The sequence below is a fragment of the Helianthus annuus genome, chromosome 3 (genome assembly GCF_002127325.2).
Source record: "Helianthus annuus cultivar XRQ/B chromosome 3, HanXRQr2.0-SUNRISE, whole genome shotgun sequence".
NCBI lineage: Eukaryota > Viridiplantae > Streptophyta > Magnoliopsida > Asterales > Asteraceae > Helianthus > Helianthus annuus.
The window spans coordinates 70762448-70780050 of NC_035435.2; positions in this window are offsets into that span (position 1 = coordinate 70762448).

Here is a 17603-nt window from a genome sequence, read left to right on the forward strand (position 1 = left end):
GTAAGTTTGCATTTTCGCGCATATCTTACGTTCTGGACACATCTGGACATCCAAAATTTTTGTACACACTAAAATATTTTTATTTTAGTGATCGCCATGCAAAAATTCCATTCGTCGCTTAATTTGGGTCGATTTTTGCGTTCGTTACGACTTCCGTCGTAATTAACCGAACAACGCGATCGTACGACCAAACGAACTGACATCCGAGATGTTTTCGAGCATATTTCAGGTCCCCTATGCTTTAACTTCATTTTAGAGCCTTGAAATGAGGTTAACGGGGTTTAAACGCATCGAAAAAGGCTTTAAACACGTGCAGGGACCATTTCTGTCAATTTTGAAACTTTGCTGAACCTGATACATGCTAGCGTAGCGCGAGCCCTAAGGCCTATGCCCTAGCGCTACGCGAGTGCCTCATCTGGACAGAATGTTCATTTTCAGCAACAGTTTGCAAATTCAGGGGCTGTTTGTGCAATTTCTTTGTGTGGTGGGCAAGTTTGTGTGTTCACCAAGGCTTCTAATCAGCTTGTAACACATGAATGGCTAGGATTAATGCTTAATGACCAAGCAAAACACTTCTGATGATCCTATTAACTCACCACAAGTATAAATAGCCATCCAAACTTCTCATTTCATTGCTCATTCTCATTTCTCTTCTCTTCAATCTGCTTTGGAGCTCTCTCTCAAGCATTTGGGACTTGTCTTCTTTGTAGAAAAGATAGCAAGGACTTGGGTGAGCCTTCTTTCATTCTTTTAGTTGCTTTTTCCTTATGTAGTGCAGAAAGTCAAACAGTGTTTGACTTTCGGTTTTGACCATCAATTGGTCAAGTCAAAGTTCAATTGAACTTTGACACGTGATTGTAATCACGATAGTTATAATCCTTCGCGATTATAACCGCTGATTACCACGTTATCTAGTTGTAGTGTCGAGTCAAAGTTTCGGTCAAAATGCGTTTTAGCACGCATTTTGCAACGGAACTACTTTAGGGTATCAAAACACTTTGTTTTGATACCAAATCAGTAGGTTAGACATGTTTTGACATGTCTAACTCGACACTATTAGTTTGTGCTTGTTTAGGGTCGTAAGATAAGCGGTCTAAACAACCGCTTATACTTCCGAACCCGACCCGTCTGGTCGATCTTTGGATCCGACCAAGCTTAGTTAGTGATCATAATTGCATAGGGAATAACCACTGAGGTTATACCTTATGATCACGTAGGATCGGTTAGTCATTTGCTAGTTAGCTTGTATGCCCATAGGAAATGACCAAAATGCCCTTTTGAAGCTAAAATCCGTAATTTTACTATGTGAACATATTTTTGACTTGTAATCTGATTTAGTAACATGTTTAGGGATAATTGGGCATGTAAGACTTGGCATAGCACATAGATTACCGTCCGAACATAGTTTTACGCTAACGACGCATTATAGTGGCTTATGTTACCATAATGGGTCGAAACGGGTCAAAAGCACTTAGGTAGGCCTTTCAATCAGAATGATGGGACTATTAAATCATACCACATGAGTCTAATTACTCATTTGATTTATAGAACCTCATTCTATCCTATCTCCCGATTTAGGTGTCGATTTTATTTATCTAGCGATCCGATACTAGGTACCACTTGATTCCTTGATTGCCCGTGCATCGATAGTTCACAAAATCAAGGATACCCTACAATCTCAAGTGAGTACATAGTTCCCCTATTTTATTGTTTTCATTTGTTTTGGGGTGAAACATATGTGCAAAACGATTTTCAAGGTTTAAACGATGATTTCAAAAACGATTAAGATGGTTTATACAAAACTAATAACGATTTCAATAAGGTGAACAAGACTTGTTGGTTGTTATTACATAACAAATGACATTCATTAGCTCTGATCAAGCCGACCAGTATTAGGTTATGGTACCATAGGATCTGACAAATCCCGTTATCAGACGACACCCATGGTTATGTGTGGGGGTTATGTAGGTAACGACCGAACCTGATGATTGTTAACTTACCCTTTGGTGGTTTGTTAATACGAAACGAGAAACGAGTTAAACGAGTCACGAAGGTTTGAACGTTGTTAACGAGACGACCAAAAGTATTTTTTTCACTATTAAAACGAATACGATTTTGGGTCGAGTTAAACGATTTGAAACGAGATACACGATTTGAAACGAGATAAACGAATTAAACAATTGGCTTTGGGTAGTGATTAAATAATGGGATGGGTGTAGTATGATAGAATCATGGTAGATACGCCGCTGGTACTTCTTATATATAAGTGATTCTATCATATTACATTGCGTGTCATTATTTAGTTCACTTGGGAAAACGATTTGAAACGACATCACACAACGAGGTTTTCAAAACGATATAAACCATACGAGTTTTATTAAACGAGCTTTTACGAGATGTTTCCAAATTATTTTACTAAAACAAATGTTTTTGGGTTAGGAGTCATGGCTACGAGATTTTATAAATTATAACCATCTTGATTTGAGTTGGTTAAACTATGTTGCAATACACTTTTCAAAATGAGGTTTGTATTTTGACTCTTGTAGTCTAACGAGGTATTGCAACAAATAAACAAGCCATGAACCCGATACTCCCACAAAACCTATGTACTCGCTCAGCAATTTCTTTGTTGACTTTACTTTTTACATATGTTTCAGGTGATATTGCTTGATGATGCTTGCTAGGAAGTTTGTGTCACATAGGACCTGGACGAGGCCTTAGTGACTTAAAAACAGTTATAACAATATGTAGTTTGTTTGTTTTGATTTAAAGACAATGTACATTACATAATAATTCAATAAAACAAAACATTTGGTTACCATGGTTGTGAAACAATAATTCTGTTGCAACACTCCCCGACGTTTCCGCCACGGTTTGTTGTTTTAACGTGGTCGGGGTGTGACAGCAACCGTCTCGGTTAGAAATGATTGAAATAGGCACTCCATGACGAGCCACTATTTCTCTGAGATAGAGTTCTGCTAGTTTCTCTGTGCTATCCTTCTCCTGAATCGACAAGAAGTGTGCGGACTTTGTCAATCTATCGACGATTACCCATATCATGTCTTGGCCTCTTGAGGTGCTGGGTAACTTCGTAATGAAGTCCATAGATATTTGTTCCCATTTTCAAATGGGAATCTCGGGTTGTTGCAGCAAACCCAAGGGTTTCTTGAATTCCGCCTTGACCTTCGCGCAGGTCAAGCATTTCCCGACATAAGTCGCGATATCCTTCTTGAGGTTAGGCCACCAATATAACATCTCGAAGGCCGCCAAAGTGTGGAACTCAAATTCTACCCACATGGTATAAAGTTCCATCTTCTTTTGGTACTAATTGTTTTTCTGTGACTCAAAGTGTTTCTGCTCGAATATGTTCTTCCTTGAGTGCTTCTTGTTATGCTTCATGAATTCGTGTGGTAAGATCCATGTGAATCGTCGTCTCTGATGCTCGAACTCTCAAAGTTCTAACTCGTTCCTTGCGGCTCAAGGCGTCTACTACAACGTTCGCCTTGCCCGGATGGTACTTAATTTCACAATCATAGTCGTTCAACAATTCAATCCAGCGTGGCTGACGCATATTTAGTTCCTTTTGATTGAATATGTGCCGAAGACTTTTATGATCCGTGAAAATAGTACACTGAGTACCATATAAGTAATGCCGCCCCATTTTCAAAGTGAATACCACTGCGCCTAACTCGAGGTCGTGAGTGGTATAGTTCTTTTCATGAACTTTCAGTTGATGTGATACGTACGCGATAACTTTCTCCCGTTGCATAAGTACGCAATCCAATCCGTGATGCGAAGCATCACAGTAAACTACGAAGTCATCGGTACCATCGGGTAGTGATAAGATTGGTGCATCGCACAACTTATCCTTGAGAAGTTGAAATGATTCTTCTTGTCTTTCACCCCAAATTGAATTTCTTGTCTTTCTGTGTGAGGGAGGTTAGCGGTTGAGCAATTTTTGAAAAATTCTCAATAAACCTCCTATAATACCCTGCTAATCCCAAGAATTGTCGGACTTCAGTTGGAGTCTTGGGCGCTTCCCAGTTCTTAATTGCTTCGATCTTCGAGGTGTCTACTTGAATGCCTTTCTCGTTCACTATCTGCCCGAGAAATTGTACTTCACGAATCCAAAACTCGGATTAGTGTCTCCTTCTTGAGTAGTTCTAAAAATGGTTCTCAAATGTTGTTCGTGCTCATCTGCCGATCATGAGTATATCAAAATGTCGTCAATGAACACTATGACGAATTTGTCGAAGTATGGATTGCACATGCGGTTCATTAAGCCCATGAAGACCGCAGGCGTGTTCGTTAAACTAAAAGGTATAACAAGAAACTCGTAATGACCATAACGAGTTTGAAAAGTCGTCCTTGCTATGCCTTCCTCTTGTATTCATAACTTGTGATTCCCCGATCGTAAGTCTATCTTGGAGTAGAAGCTTGAACTTTGCAATTGATCGAATAAGTCATCAATCCTCGGTAGTGGATACCGATCCTTGATGGTGAGTTTATTCAACTCTACATACTATATACACATTCTGAACGTTCTGTCCTTCTTCTTCACAAATAGGACTGGAGCTCCCAAAGGTGAGAAGCTTGGCCTAGTGAATACTTTATCCAACAACTCTTGAAGTTGTGTGGATAACTGTTGCATTTCAGAAGGTGCTAATCGATATGGAGATTTGGCTACGGGTGCGGTTCCCGGTACCAAGTCGATATGAAGCTCGACTTGTCGATATGGTTATAGTCCCGGCAAGTCTTCAGAAAACTCTTTTATCACTGAAATATCTGTCAGGTTCGGCCTAACGGCCTTCTTGTCGACAACATGTGCCAGAAAGGTAACCCAACCTTTCCGTAAGCACTTCTGTGCCTTCATGCAATTGATGATCCGCAATGGTGTGTCGTGCTTCTCTCCGTGAATAACAAGTGTCTCTTTGTTCAGTGGTGGTAAGCGAATGACCTTCTCATGACAAAAGACTTCGGCTTGGTTATCGGATAACCAATCCATGCCAACTACTACGTTGAAACTACCCAACTCAACGGGTAAGAGATCGATACTGAATCTTCGCTCGCCAAGTTCCAAGGAACATCCTCTAACAACTTTCCCTGACTCGACTAGTTTACCGTATGTCGATTCTATAGAATAAGGTGACATCTAGCTTACTTGGCTCTAGGCCAAGTACATTTTAAATTCTGTGTGGCGAGGACTTCACTGTATAGTTTTAGGAACCCTATGTTTAAATGTAGGATAACCCAATCCATATCTTTAGACGTAGGATAACCCGATCCATATGTTTAGATGGTTGATAACCCAACCATATGTTTAGATGTAGGATAACCCAATCCCTAATTGTAGCTAGGACAATCCCGTCCCTAGCCATGAAACTCATGTATGTGAAATGTTGAGATGAAGCTAAAATTGGCACCAATATCAAATAACGTGGATGTGAAATGTTGGTTGATTGGAAACGTGTCGAGTAACTATTGTTTGAGTGATCGAGGTAGGGTGGGATGATGCGGTCATGCCTCGGATCTCCGGGGCTAAATCCCAAATGTAACGTGCAATGCGTTTGAATTCGGGTGTTACGTAGTATGGAAACAACCCTTGAGATATCGTGAAAGCCTCGAGTGTAACCAACAACATTGGCTCTAATCATGATCGAGTTCTAGAATTTTGTTTCCAACCTTTGAATTTAAATCAGCGAGCAATACTCTTCTCGTATAAGATCCTTGAGTTCTTCCCCCGACAACCTCTTCACTGTATCCCTTCCTAGCGTTTGTACTTGGAGATTCCACCAAGTTAAGGTTGCGTTCAGCAGGAGATTCTCTGTGTATCTAATTGTCTACTCAGGAATGCGTTTCCTAGTATGACTAACTGACTTCATTGTCTTTACGTGGCAGACAGAACCTACCGCACCTCTCGTATTAACGAGGTCTTGCCGCTTACAGTCCGAAAAGTCTTAAAATTAAGGCCTTGTGTGGTCGCATCTTCTGGTGTGGCATTGCTACTCATTCCCGATCCATCGGGATTTGAATCACTTGAACTACCAGTACCACCAGTACCGTCACTAGTGTCGTCCCGATTGACCTCATGTTGTGCAATTTCTGCACCCTCGTGTTGCTCCATAAGAACTTTAGTTTAACCGTGAGATGTTGATTAGTTAACCCATTTTTGTGTGTAGACCATCCTCCTGGCGCCATGATCTTTTTAATATACAACATTAAAAGAATCTAGACATATATTTGGACAATATAGTCTATCCTGCGCCCAAGAATGAAGAATGCAGACGGTAATGGAACCCTCTAGATTGCATTGTTCATACATGTTCGAATAAATGATAATGTGGATAACCGCAACCAAAATGCGTAGCGCCTCTTGCGTGTACTGGACATATGTCTAAGTGGAAAACGAAATAATTTGTTGAGGAGGGGAAACCAACTAGTGGCCTTCGTCCCTTTAGTATACATTCCATACTACATAAGCTTTGATCATCCAAAGTAGAGAAATTCCTTTGTCGTACTTGTCCATGTGACGAATATGGTAATAGTGCTTGAGCTTCACGAGCTCCAACAAGATCATTAAGATCTTCATAGATGTCGAATAGAATGCAATGAGGGAGTTGTAGCATGGCTCATGCCATACTGTCCCTTTGGATAGGACAAATGTCAAATGACGGAATTTATTGTATTCATTTCCAATAAGTAAGATAAGGTGCCATAGACACCAAGGAACCAACTCATGTACAAGAATTCTAGAATGTTGAGGAAAGATCCTCCATGAGTGGTTAACAAGTTTTGTTTGTTTAGATGAGTAGTCTCGAACAACTCGTGTTATAGATCAAATGTTTAGACACGAATGAATACGTATCGTCTTCCTGTATTGTATTGTAGGGTGTTATAGTAACTATCTCGGTTAGTGTTCTACTGGATAGAAAACACTAAATTTTAAGTAACAGCTTAAAATTCTTGAATGAATAATGATCATTAGCTTGACCCACAGAGTCCACCAGGTTTTCCATGCACTACAAGTTGTTATTACGTGGTCCCCCTTAATAATAAATTGTCTTGCATGGTCACCCTAGAATTCTCTCGTTCAAAGTAGACGATCAGTCAGAGAGAGGACACTATTGTCTATGTTTAACACATGAGGGAACTTCATGATAGTTCATGTGTCAACGTCCGTTGTCATTACTAGCGGAATGGCACGACATTAGATGAAATAAAAATAGAGAGAATTTGTAAAAATAACAACTGGAGGGGCACCTTTAAAAATAGTACTTCATCTTCCTTGTCTGGACAAGAGTGTCGTCAATCATGATTTGTATGAACCACAGGGACCTCGTCCCACTAATGGAGTTGTTGTCCATGGTTGCCGCCTCTGCCTCATCGTCACTACTGAAGTCAGGCATCTCAACATCCGCGAGAAAGCAACCATCTTCCACGGGATCAATGCTTTATGGTCTCACTTAGGAACCACGTTTGTCATAGGCTCCGCAATAGACGTGAGGTCGATATTCTCACGGAAGATGTATTGTATAAAATATGTTATGTTTTGAAATAGAGTATCATGTCTTGTGTAAAAGATGTTGTGTCTTAACCATGTTATGCGTGTCAAGGATGACAATGGAATTCGAAGTCGAAGGCATTTTGTTTTTGCCAAATATTTCATGCAACATATATATATATATATGAACAACCTATATATATAATCATGTAAAATCCTATCAATCAAGGATCTCTATCTTGTATAAGCTGAACTTGTAAACTATTTATAATGCGTAAACTGATAATGTAAAGTATTTTTTTTGGGTAAAGGGTTACCCTGGTGAATTTTATATTAAACAATAAAACCAAGTGTGAAGCAAAAGCACTTCACAGTTCTCCCAAGCAACATGAAGCAGGGGAGTTACAACTCGAAAACAAACGAGACAACAAGACAACGCAAAGGACACACTCCAAACAAACAAGGAGGCCACTACAAATAAAAAAAAAACAGACACAAGACACTAGCCGCAATCATCATCCGCTACCAACAATCCACGGGCAGCCTCCACTGTTGTAACGCTCTTTCAGTCTGATTGGATGCTCTAAACCGCATTGTCTGGAGCTTCATTCTTACTGTGTTTAGGATGACATCCACAAGCTGATCTCTGCTTCTCTTCCTAGCCGAAAAAAGTCTAGCATTCCTCTCATCCCAAACGAAATAGGCAGTCGCACTTACCACCATTTTTGAAATGATGTGATTAGCTGATTTGGAAGTCGCAATATTCATTAGATAATCCAGAATCTGGCTCCAATGATGTTGGGTCGACGCCATATTTGCACGATATTTCACCCCATCCCAAACTCTAGAAGCATACTCACACTCAAAGAACAAGTGCTCATGTGAGTCTGGGCCTCTCGTACATAGCGAGCAACACATAAGATTTAAATTTGCATTTCCTGATGCGTTCCATCTACTCATGATATCCTATGTCTTTAATTTTCTATTAAGAATCAGCCACATGAGAAAAGCGTGCCTTGGAATAGCTTGAGGAAACCACACAACCTTGGCCCATTGAACTTCATCATGCACTATCCTGAGGTCATCCCAAACCGTGGAGGAAGAAAACCCGGTATCAGCCCTTTGTCGTGTTCTCCATATTATTTCGTCCTTGCGTAAGGGATCCAGTTGAACTACTTGAACCTGTTGAAGCAAAGGAAACCGGTTCACCCATTCCATCGGCCATCTCCATTCACCATTAACTAGAATTTCCGCCAGCTTAGAATTTAGCTTGAATCCCGCATTCGCTATCAATCTAGGAGTGATAAAAGAGCTAATCGGACATATCTCATGCCACTTATCAAACCAAATCATCGTGCCTGTACCATCTCCAACCTTAACCCATATGTAGTTACGTATAATCGGTCGTAACTGAAGCAGTTTCCTCCAACTCCAAGAAACATCATTCTTTAGCGGAATATCCCAAAAACTACTATCTCTAATACGGTATGAATGGATCCATTTAACCCAAAGAGATTGTCTATTATTAACCAAGCTCCATATATGAGAAGCCATTAAGGCGGTGTTCATATCTTGCACTCTACGAATACCCAAACCCCCTTCACATCTCGGACGACAAACCGTTTTCCATCTGACCTTCGCTTTGCCTTTAATCTTATTCCCTTGAGACCACAAAAAGCATCTCATCTTCTCCTCCAGCTCCTCAATAACCCGTTTCGGTAATGTGAAGACCGAAGCCCAATATATATGCATAGATGCCAAAACCGAACGAATCAGCTGCACTCTACCCGCAAAAGACAAACATTTAGCTTTCCAGTCAGTGATTCTAGACTCCATACTCTCAATTAGCCTTTTACAATCCTTATATTTCAGCCGAGTAGAAACAAGCGGAACCCCCAAGTAGCGAACTGGAAGAACCCCCTCCTCAAACGGCATAATACTAAGGATTCTCGCTTTCACCTGATCCTTAACATTCCCAAAGAAAACTGTACTCTTCGCCATGCTAGGAACCAGACCCGACATAGACTTAAACATGTTAATAGCCGTCATTATGACCTGAGCGGATTTATAGTCACCTCTAGCAAATATAAATAGATCATCCGCAAAACACAAGTTTATAATTCTTTGCTTTTCACATTTATTATGGAATCTGAAGTCATTAGATAGCGATACCTGCCGGTTTAATATCAACGTAAGAACTTCCATAACCATCGTAAAAAGATACGGAGACATTGGATCTCCTTGTCGGAGACCTCGTTTCCCTTTAAAATACCCAAAAAGGTTACCGTTAATTGCTAGTGAAAAGGACGTAGATGAGACGCACGCCATAACCCACTTAATCATTTTAGCATGAAACCCAAACCCTTTCAGAGTGTTTTCCAAAAAACTCCATTCGACCGTATCATACGCCTTCTGGATATTTATCTTGAACGCACATCTAGGGGGACCAAAGTTACGGTGATAGTTATGCATAAGCTCCTGTGTTAAAAGAATGTTGTCCGAGATACTTCTCCCCGGGACAAAGGCGGACTGGTTAATACTAACGATGTCCGCCAACCCATTCTTCATCCGCTCACTGATAATTTTGCAAATACACTTATATAACGTATTACAGCACGAGATTGGCCTATAATCCGTTATAGAATCAGGAGTTGGGACCTTAGGTATTAACGAGATCACTGTGTGATTGAGTTGTTGAAGAAGTTTGCCATTATGGAAGAACTCTTTCACTGCATTGCACACATCATTGCCCACCTCATTCCACGCCCTTTTAAAGAATACTGAAGTATATCCATCAGGCCCCGGAGCTTTATTTCCTGCTATCGAGAACATAGCTTTTTTTATCTCATCATCCGTAACTTGTCTTACCATCAACTCTGCCTTCTCATTTGTCAACATTGTATGGAACAGATCCGGTGTTGGCTGCATACTAACATTCATTGTCGACCCAAAGAACTTTGCATAATGATCAACCATAGCATTATACACCATATCACCTTCAAAGAGTTTACCACTCGCATCCTTAACTGAAAATATTCGACTTCGGTGATTTTTCGCTTTGACAACATTATGGAAATACTTGGTATTCGAGTCTCCCAGATCTAACCAGTCCAATTTAGATTTCTGTTGAAGAAACAAGGCTTCATCTCGCACCGCTAACTTGTATACCTGAAGTAATTTCGTGCCTTTTTCCAATAAATCAGAATTTGTTGGGTCATTATCAATGGCGCCTTGACACTCATCTACCTCCTTCCTAGACCGAATGACATTCTCATGTAGGTTTCCCTGTTGCTTCATGAGTTTTCGTAATGGAGTCTTTAACAGCTTCAGCTTCTTAACAATTTTAAACATACTCACTCCCTGAATATCCAAGCTCCATATTCGTTTAACCTCCTCCTCAAATCCTTCTTTATCCGCTAAAAGATTAACGAACTTGAACGGTTTTGGTTTTTCTCTAGTAATATTTGGCAATACTAGAATACACGGTGTGTGATCCGATGACCGATACGGCCTAAAGCATGCAGCCGCCGAATGGAAAGTGTCTATGAATTTCGTATTTCCAAGGACTCGATCAATTTTCTTAAACACCGCCCGTTGGTTCTGTTGTTTATTTGTCCAGGTGTAGTGAAGACCCGAGCTATTAATGTCAAACACCTCTATGGACTCAACACAATCCTTAAACTCAGCCATCCCTATATTATTAGACGAGGAACCCGAAAGTGTATCTTCAAGGAATAAAGAACAGTTGAAATCACCCATGAGAATCCATGGCTTATCTCGCATGAAGGATTAATGCATACACAAGTTTTCCCATAAAGCTCTTCTATTCTTATATTGATTATCGGCATATACAAACGAGCAAAACACGGCTTTCCGATCAGCTTTAAAAAGAATTTGAGTATGGATAACTTGGTCAGATTGCGCAAGAATCATTACATCCACCAGATTAGCATCCCATCCCACCATTATTCGAATTCCCTTATTGCAATGAACCGCATTATTAGCCCAACTCCACGAAGCAAACAGATTTTTACAAACATTATGAACGTTAGACGTATTAACATGAGTTTCCAGAATTGCGCACACATGTAAATGATTTTCCTTTATCAGCTGCCGAACCTCTTTTTTTTTTTTGGGTAAAGGGTTACCCCGGTGATTCTATTAAAATGCAACCGCAATTAAGTACAAGTAGTGAGGATGTGTTCCACACTAGTTCATATACAGGACATGCCCCATATATGTAAAACAAAAACAAAACCAAAGACCTATAATACCCCATAACCTAGTCTACTATACATCATGACACGACATCTAGTAGACAAACAATGCAAACCACAAACACATAATCTCAACCACCATCATCAAAAATAAAGTGGCCACAAAACCGCAGCCCCTTCAGACGAAAAGCAGACAACCTATCCATTCGAGAACTTGGAAGAAGAGGTGCTTGCCCCTGCTTTTGAAGAAAAAGGATGAGTACCCGATGTCATGAATGCACTAGTTTCGTTGTAGACTTCTTCGACCTCCTCCTCATCCGATTCCTGCCTGTCCCTCGAAGGTTTCTTCTCAACCCGACCCACGGTGGTACCTCCCTGATTACCAGCCACTCGACCCACCATGGTACCATTACCATCGTCATCTTTAAGACTATCAAAAGGGTTCGACGTTGAAACCTGATTCGAATTTTTCACAGCCGAATTCGGTTTAGGTTTGGCAACTGGACGATAGACTACCTTAGGTTTTTGATTTTTTATATGAAGCCCTTGAGTAGTAGCTTTCTTCTTTTTAGCACCCACAACCTGAAAATCATCACCATTTTTTCCATAATCCCCATTCGGAACAACCTGAGGGTTCTTTGGGCACGAACTATCATCATGACCAAAAACGCAGCAAGACGAACACCTTAAAGGCTCCCAATCATATTCAATTTTGACTTCCACCTTAGAATAACTATTACCATCTAAAGATGGAATGGCAACAGTGACACTTCTTTTTAATTCAGCCCCCGCCTGCACTTCAATAAGAGCTCTAGCGTAATTACTTCTTCCCCAAGATTCAGCACACATCGTAGCAGTATACGTATCCAACATCTTAGGCACCCCTATCTTTGATGCAATCAAACTAAGACCATCCTCGGTATAAGCTGTTAGCGGCACATCGGTATAAGCTGCCGAACCTCTTTCTGTTTAAGAGGGTGGTTCAACCCTCTAATGTTCCATGCAGCTAAACTACCCATCAACACCCGCTTGACCGGGTGTGCTTGCACCCTCAGACTTTTTTCCATCTCTTTTACTATCACCAGCAGTGCTTGTGCTCTTCAGTTGTTGGTTTCCGTTGTTCTTTTCCTTATACTTAGGAATATCAGCCAGTAGGTCATCAACCTTTACCTCATCAACAATCAGCTCATCAACAATGGGTTTTGTGTTTCCACTTTTAATATTTTCAGGATTCAGCGGCCTGGCTTCTGTATTTCCTTTCTCCAACTCCACATCATCCACCCCCACCTCATCTTGCAACGCCTCAAACTGATTCGACATGGGAACCTTGTTCTCATTCTGACGCATATTAGCTTTTGGTTTCGGGTTAGCAACTGGTCGATACACCAATCTTTGCTTCATGTTTTTCATCTGAATTCCTGGATTATAATTTTTCTTCGTTTTTTTCACAGCTTCTTGGTAACCCTCATTCTCCTTTCTATTATCCTCCTCTGGAGCCGGTCTCGGGTGTTTCGGACAAGAAGTTTCATCATGCCCAAAAACACAGCAATTAGGGCATCTCATCGGGACCCAATCATATTCTAATTTAACCTCCGCTTTAGTAAATCCTTTCCCATCAAGTGAAGGGATAGCAATGGTAATGCTCTTTTTCATATCTGACCCAGCATGTACCTCAATTAAAGCTCTAGCAAAACTGCTACGTCCCCATGATTCTAGACACATATTTGCCGTGAAAGAATCTAGCATCTTGGGAGTTCCTATTTTAGAAGCTAAAAGACTAAGCCCTTCCTCAGTGAAAGCTACCAACGGAACTTCATGCATTTTTACCCAAACCGGAACTGAAGTAATGTCCTCTTTCTCCACCGCCACTGACGGGGACCATTCCTTTAAGATTATTGGAACATTCCTGATCATCCACGGCCCTTCTTCCAACAACTGATCCATTCCCTCTTTTGTTTTGAACTTAAAGAAAAAGAAGCCTTTTGAGTTCATCATTAATCTTGACAAGCCATATTTCACCCAGTTATTTTTAACAAAATAGTCTACTACAGGAAACGCAAGCCTTTTACCCAAGAAATATCCATATAAAGTATTAGCATAACGATCACTCACTTGCTTTACCGATGCTAACGGAATAACAACATCCGCTCCATCTATAGTTTCAGAGTTCTCCATCGTTCTAAAGTTGACTTTAGCACTAACCTTTCTATTCTGAACCACCCTTGCAAAAGACGGCTTCTGACTATTATCTCCCTTCCCCTCCGGCTTCTTTGAATCAGCCCCAGATGTCGATGAGCTCGGTTGTGATCCAGACGAGTACCCCTTCTCTCCATATACATTCTGATCAATATGGCTGTCATTGAATAAGTTCGTACTTCCCCCCATATAATCCCGTGTAACAGGTATAGATATGGACTCCAACCCATCAAGAATCGATGAATTATTCGTAGAATACAGCCCCCTCCTTGGCATCATTGTATTACCTTCAATGTTTGTTACCCTTAACCCAATGCCACGAAACGGAGCAGTACCTGGAGTTGAATCAGCGTTTTCATTCACCACATCAAAACCCTGATTAGGGTTTGACGATGACAACAGAATATCAGGCGGCTTCACATGTCTTGCATCCATATCCGACGGCTACCCTAATGTAAAGTATTATAGGCACATAGTCTATTAATGTATTGTGTCTATTTCTCATAGACTTCACCCATGGAAATGTCCTCGCTTGATTTATGTGAAGTGAATTTTTGTTGTAGTGGACCTTGAAAAATGTTTATGCAATGAAAACCTTTTGACCTGTCCAATTTTATTTATAATCTATTCAACATGAACAAGAGGTTTTCGTGAGAGGTCCCTAGTGATTGTAGACTTCGACTCAAGAAAGAATCCTGGTTCACTACAATCAATGCTCTGATACCAACCTGTCACACCCACTTGTAGCGGAAGCGCGAGGTGTGATCTGATGGGTTCTCATTGCATAACAATATAAGTGAACATACTAAATAAATAAAAACAAGCTCCAATGCCATTGTCATAATCGTTTCAAAAGAACGCAACATAAGTTAAATGTATTGGTTACAAACCATCAAATGAAAATAAGTTGTCATTGTTTTATACATCAAAATGAAAGTCTTAAAATGTCAAGGCTTTGACCACTATATCACCGCAAAGAGGCGGTATATAACGGGCAAACCCTTCAAATGGTGGCATGGAGTCTTGATACTTGCTTTCCTTGACTGAAATGTCTGCATGGTCCACTAAATTTCCTGAAATACATGTTAAGTGTGACAACTCGAGTTTCTGACTTTCACTTTCGCATTAAATGCGCGTTGACTTTGACTGTTTAGTTGTTTGGATTATGGACTTGTAATTGTACACGTTGTGTTTTGATGAAATGAATTGTCGTGTTGCACATATGTGATTACTTGCTGTGGTATTAAAGTTATTATTGGAATATTATTAAAACACTTAGTTTAGATCGAAACATGTTATGCCAATCGAAGGACCCCGAAAGATATCCTTCGATTCGAAGGATCAACTGCCGGTTCGAAGGATCTCGAAACATATCCTTCGAACCAAGACCATATCCTTCGACTGGAACCCAGATCCTTCGGCCCAGTCTTTCAGATGGGCTTGGCCCATTTCTGTAATACGTATAAATACGTATCAACATGTACCGGCTGTCATTTCTATCATATTCCCAACCCTAGAGCTCTCCAAACTGTGACGGCAAGCTAGTAACCACAGGAGACCCTTGCGACCAAACCCTCATTTCGGTTAGTAAAATCTATTTGATTCGATCGTTCGTTTATATGCGTATGTGTTCACGTGTAGTGTGTTCTTGATTGTTGATGTAACCTGAACTGATACATGCCTGAATATCATGATTTTGGATACGATTGAATATCGATATAGATTTCACATAGGGTTTGATGATGTGTTAATGTGCGTTAACCGGTTTCGTGATACGTTTAAACTAGGTTCATGCTAGACAATGATTTCTGGATGATTGCGTTATGATTAGATGTGCTAAATGATTCTGATGATTTGGTAATGATGATGACGGCTGTACAGATGATTAGGGTTGCTGTTCCTGTGAAAACGTAACTGATTGTGAAAACGTAACTGTTGATTGATCGAAAGATACTGTTTGTCGAAACATAGGTAGTGTCGAAAGATGCTGGTAGTCGAAACATAGCATTGACCGAAGGATAGATATGACCGAAACATAATTAAGTTGACCGAAAGATACCTTAGGTCGAAAGATGACTGATGGTACGAAACATACCAACTAGTCCGAAAGATAACTGTGAAAACTTGTAAGTGTCGAAAGATTACTGATGTGTCGAAAGTTAACAGTGGATCGAAGGATAGTGGCAATTATAAACATCCTTCGAAGGATGGAATGTATACATGAACTATTTGACATGCCATGCTTGATGATGAATGTTTACATTTGTAATTGTGTGCACTAGCTGATGAGTAACTAGGAAATGGTACGTGTTGCGCCGATGTACAAACTGACTGTTACGTGAACATTATATTGCATGCGAATCATTGTGAACATGAACTGATTTGTTATACATGCATACAATAGGACGTGATTAATTACTTGTGAGTACATAACCTAGCATACCGAGCAAACCAAGGTGAGTTCACACTCTTACTAAGGCATGGGATTCCCGGGTTGTGGGAATGGGTTAAAGGCTTGATGATAAACTAATAACGTACATACACTACGCTTTTCCTAGACTATCACCTATCATAGTCCTCGGATGTCAGGACGGTTCCGTAGGTTGGAAAACACCTACGTGGTTCCGTAGGTTGGGATAACACCTACGTGGTCAGATGCAAATTACTATCCTCGATACAAAGGATACGCACGTAAGACATACGTGTACGCATTACTTACTTCTTCCGTAGGTTGGGATAACACCTACGTGGTCATATGCAAATTACTATCCTCGATACAAAGGATACGCACGTAAGACATACGTGTACGCATTACTTACTTCTTCCGTAGGTTGGGATAACACCTACGTGGTCATAATACGAATAGTCTAGTGGTCACTTAACATGGGAAGCCCCCACCTGTATAACTTACTATTGGCCCGGTAGAGCCACCCGTTACTTACTATTACGCATTTACGTACTGTGAACTCGCTCAACTATTTTGTTGATCCTTTCTTTTACATGCCTTGCAGATCGTTAGGCACTGGGAGCTTGCACTGGAGGCGCGGACGTTGTGGACTTGGATCGTGAACATCATATGGAACCCATATGATACTTGATACACTTTTACATTGGATATTTTTATATATACGCTTCCGCTAAACATTGATAACTGGCTTATGTTTTGGAAACACCTTTCATATGGATTTGTTCTGAATTATATTGCAATTACTTTTACTTTATACAATGTTCTATATGATTGGTGGCTTGGTCCTGGTCAGTCACGCTCCCAAGCGGTGATACTCCGCGTGTGGATTTTGGGGGTGTGACAGATTGGTATCAGAGCCATTGGTTATAGAGAACTTGGTTTTAATATGGAAAAAAAAAACGTTTTTATTAAAACCAGACTATAACCAGAACAGTGCTCTCAACGATCCACAACGACGCTTCGCTCCACGTGCAAGACTCAACTTCCTAGGTAATAAGGTTTATGTTTATTGCCTACATGCTAGAATTTGCATAGAACTTTGCTCGTAGTATGCTTACATTACCTTGCTCACAACTTGTTATTGCTTGAGAACACTTACGTGCCTACACTCTTCTGTCATCGCACTACTCGCGAACCCTTTTTCTTACTTACGTTGCCTTTGATTTGAAGATCAATGGCCGCACGAATTACCATGACTCAAGCCCAGCTAGAGGCTCTCGTT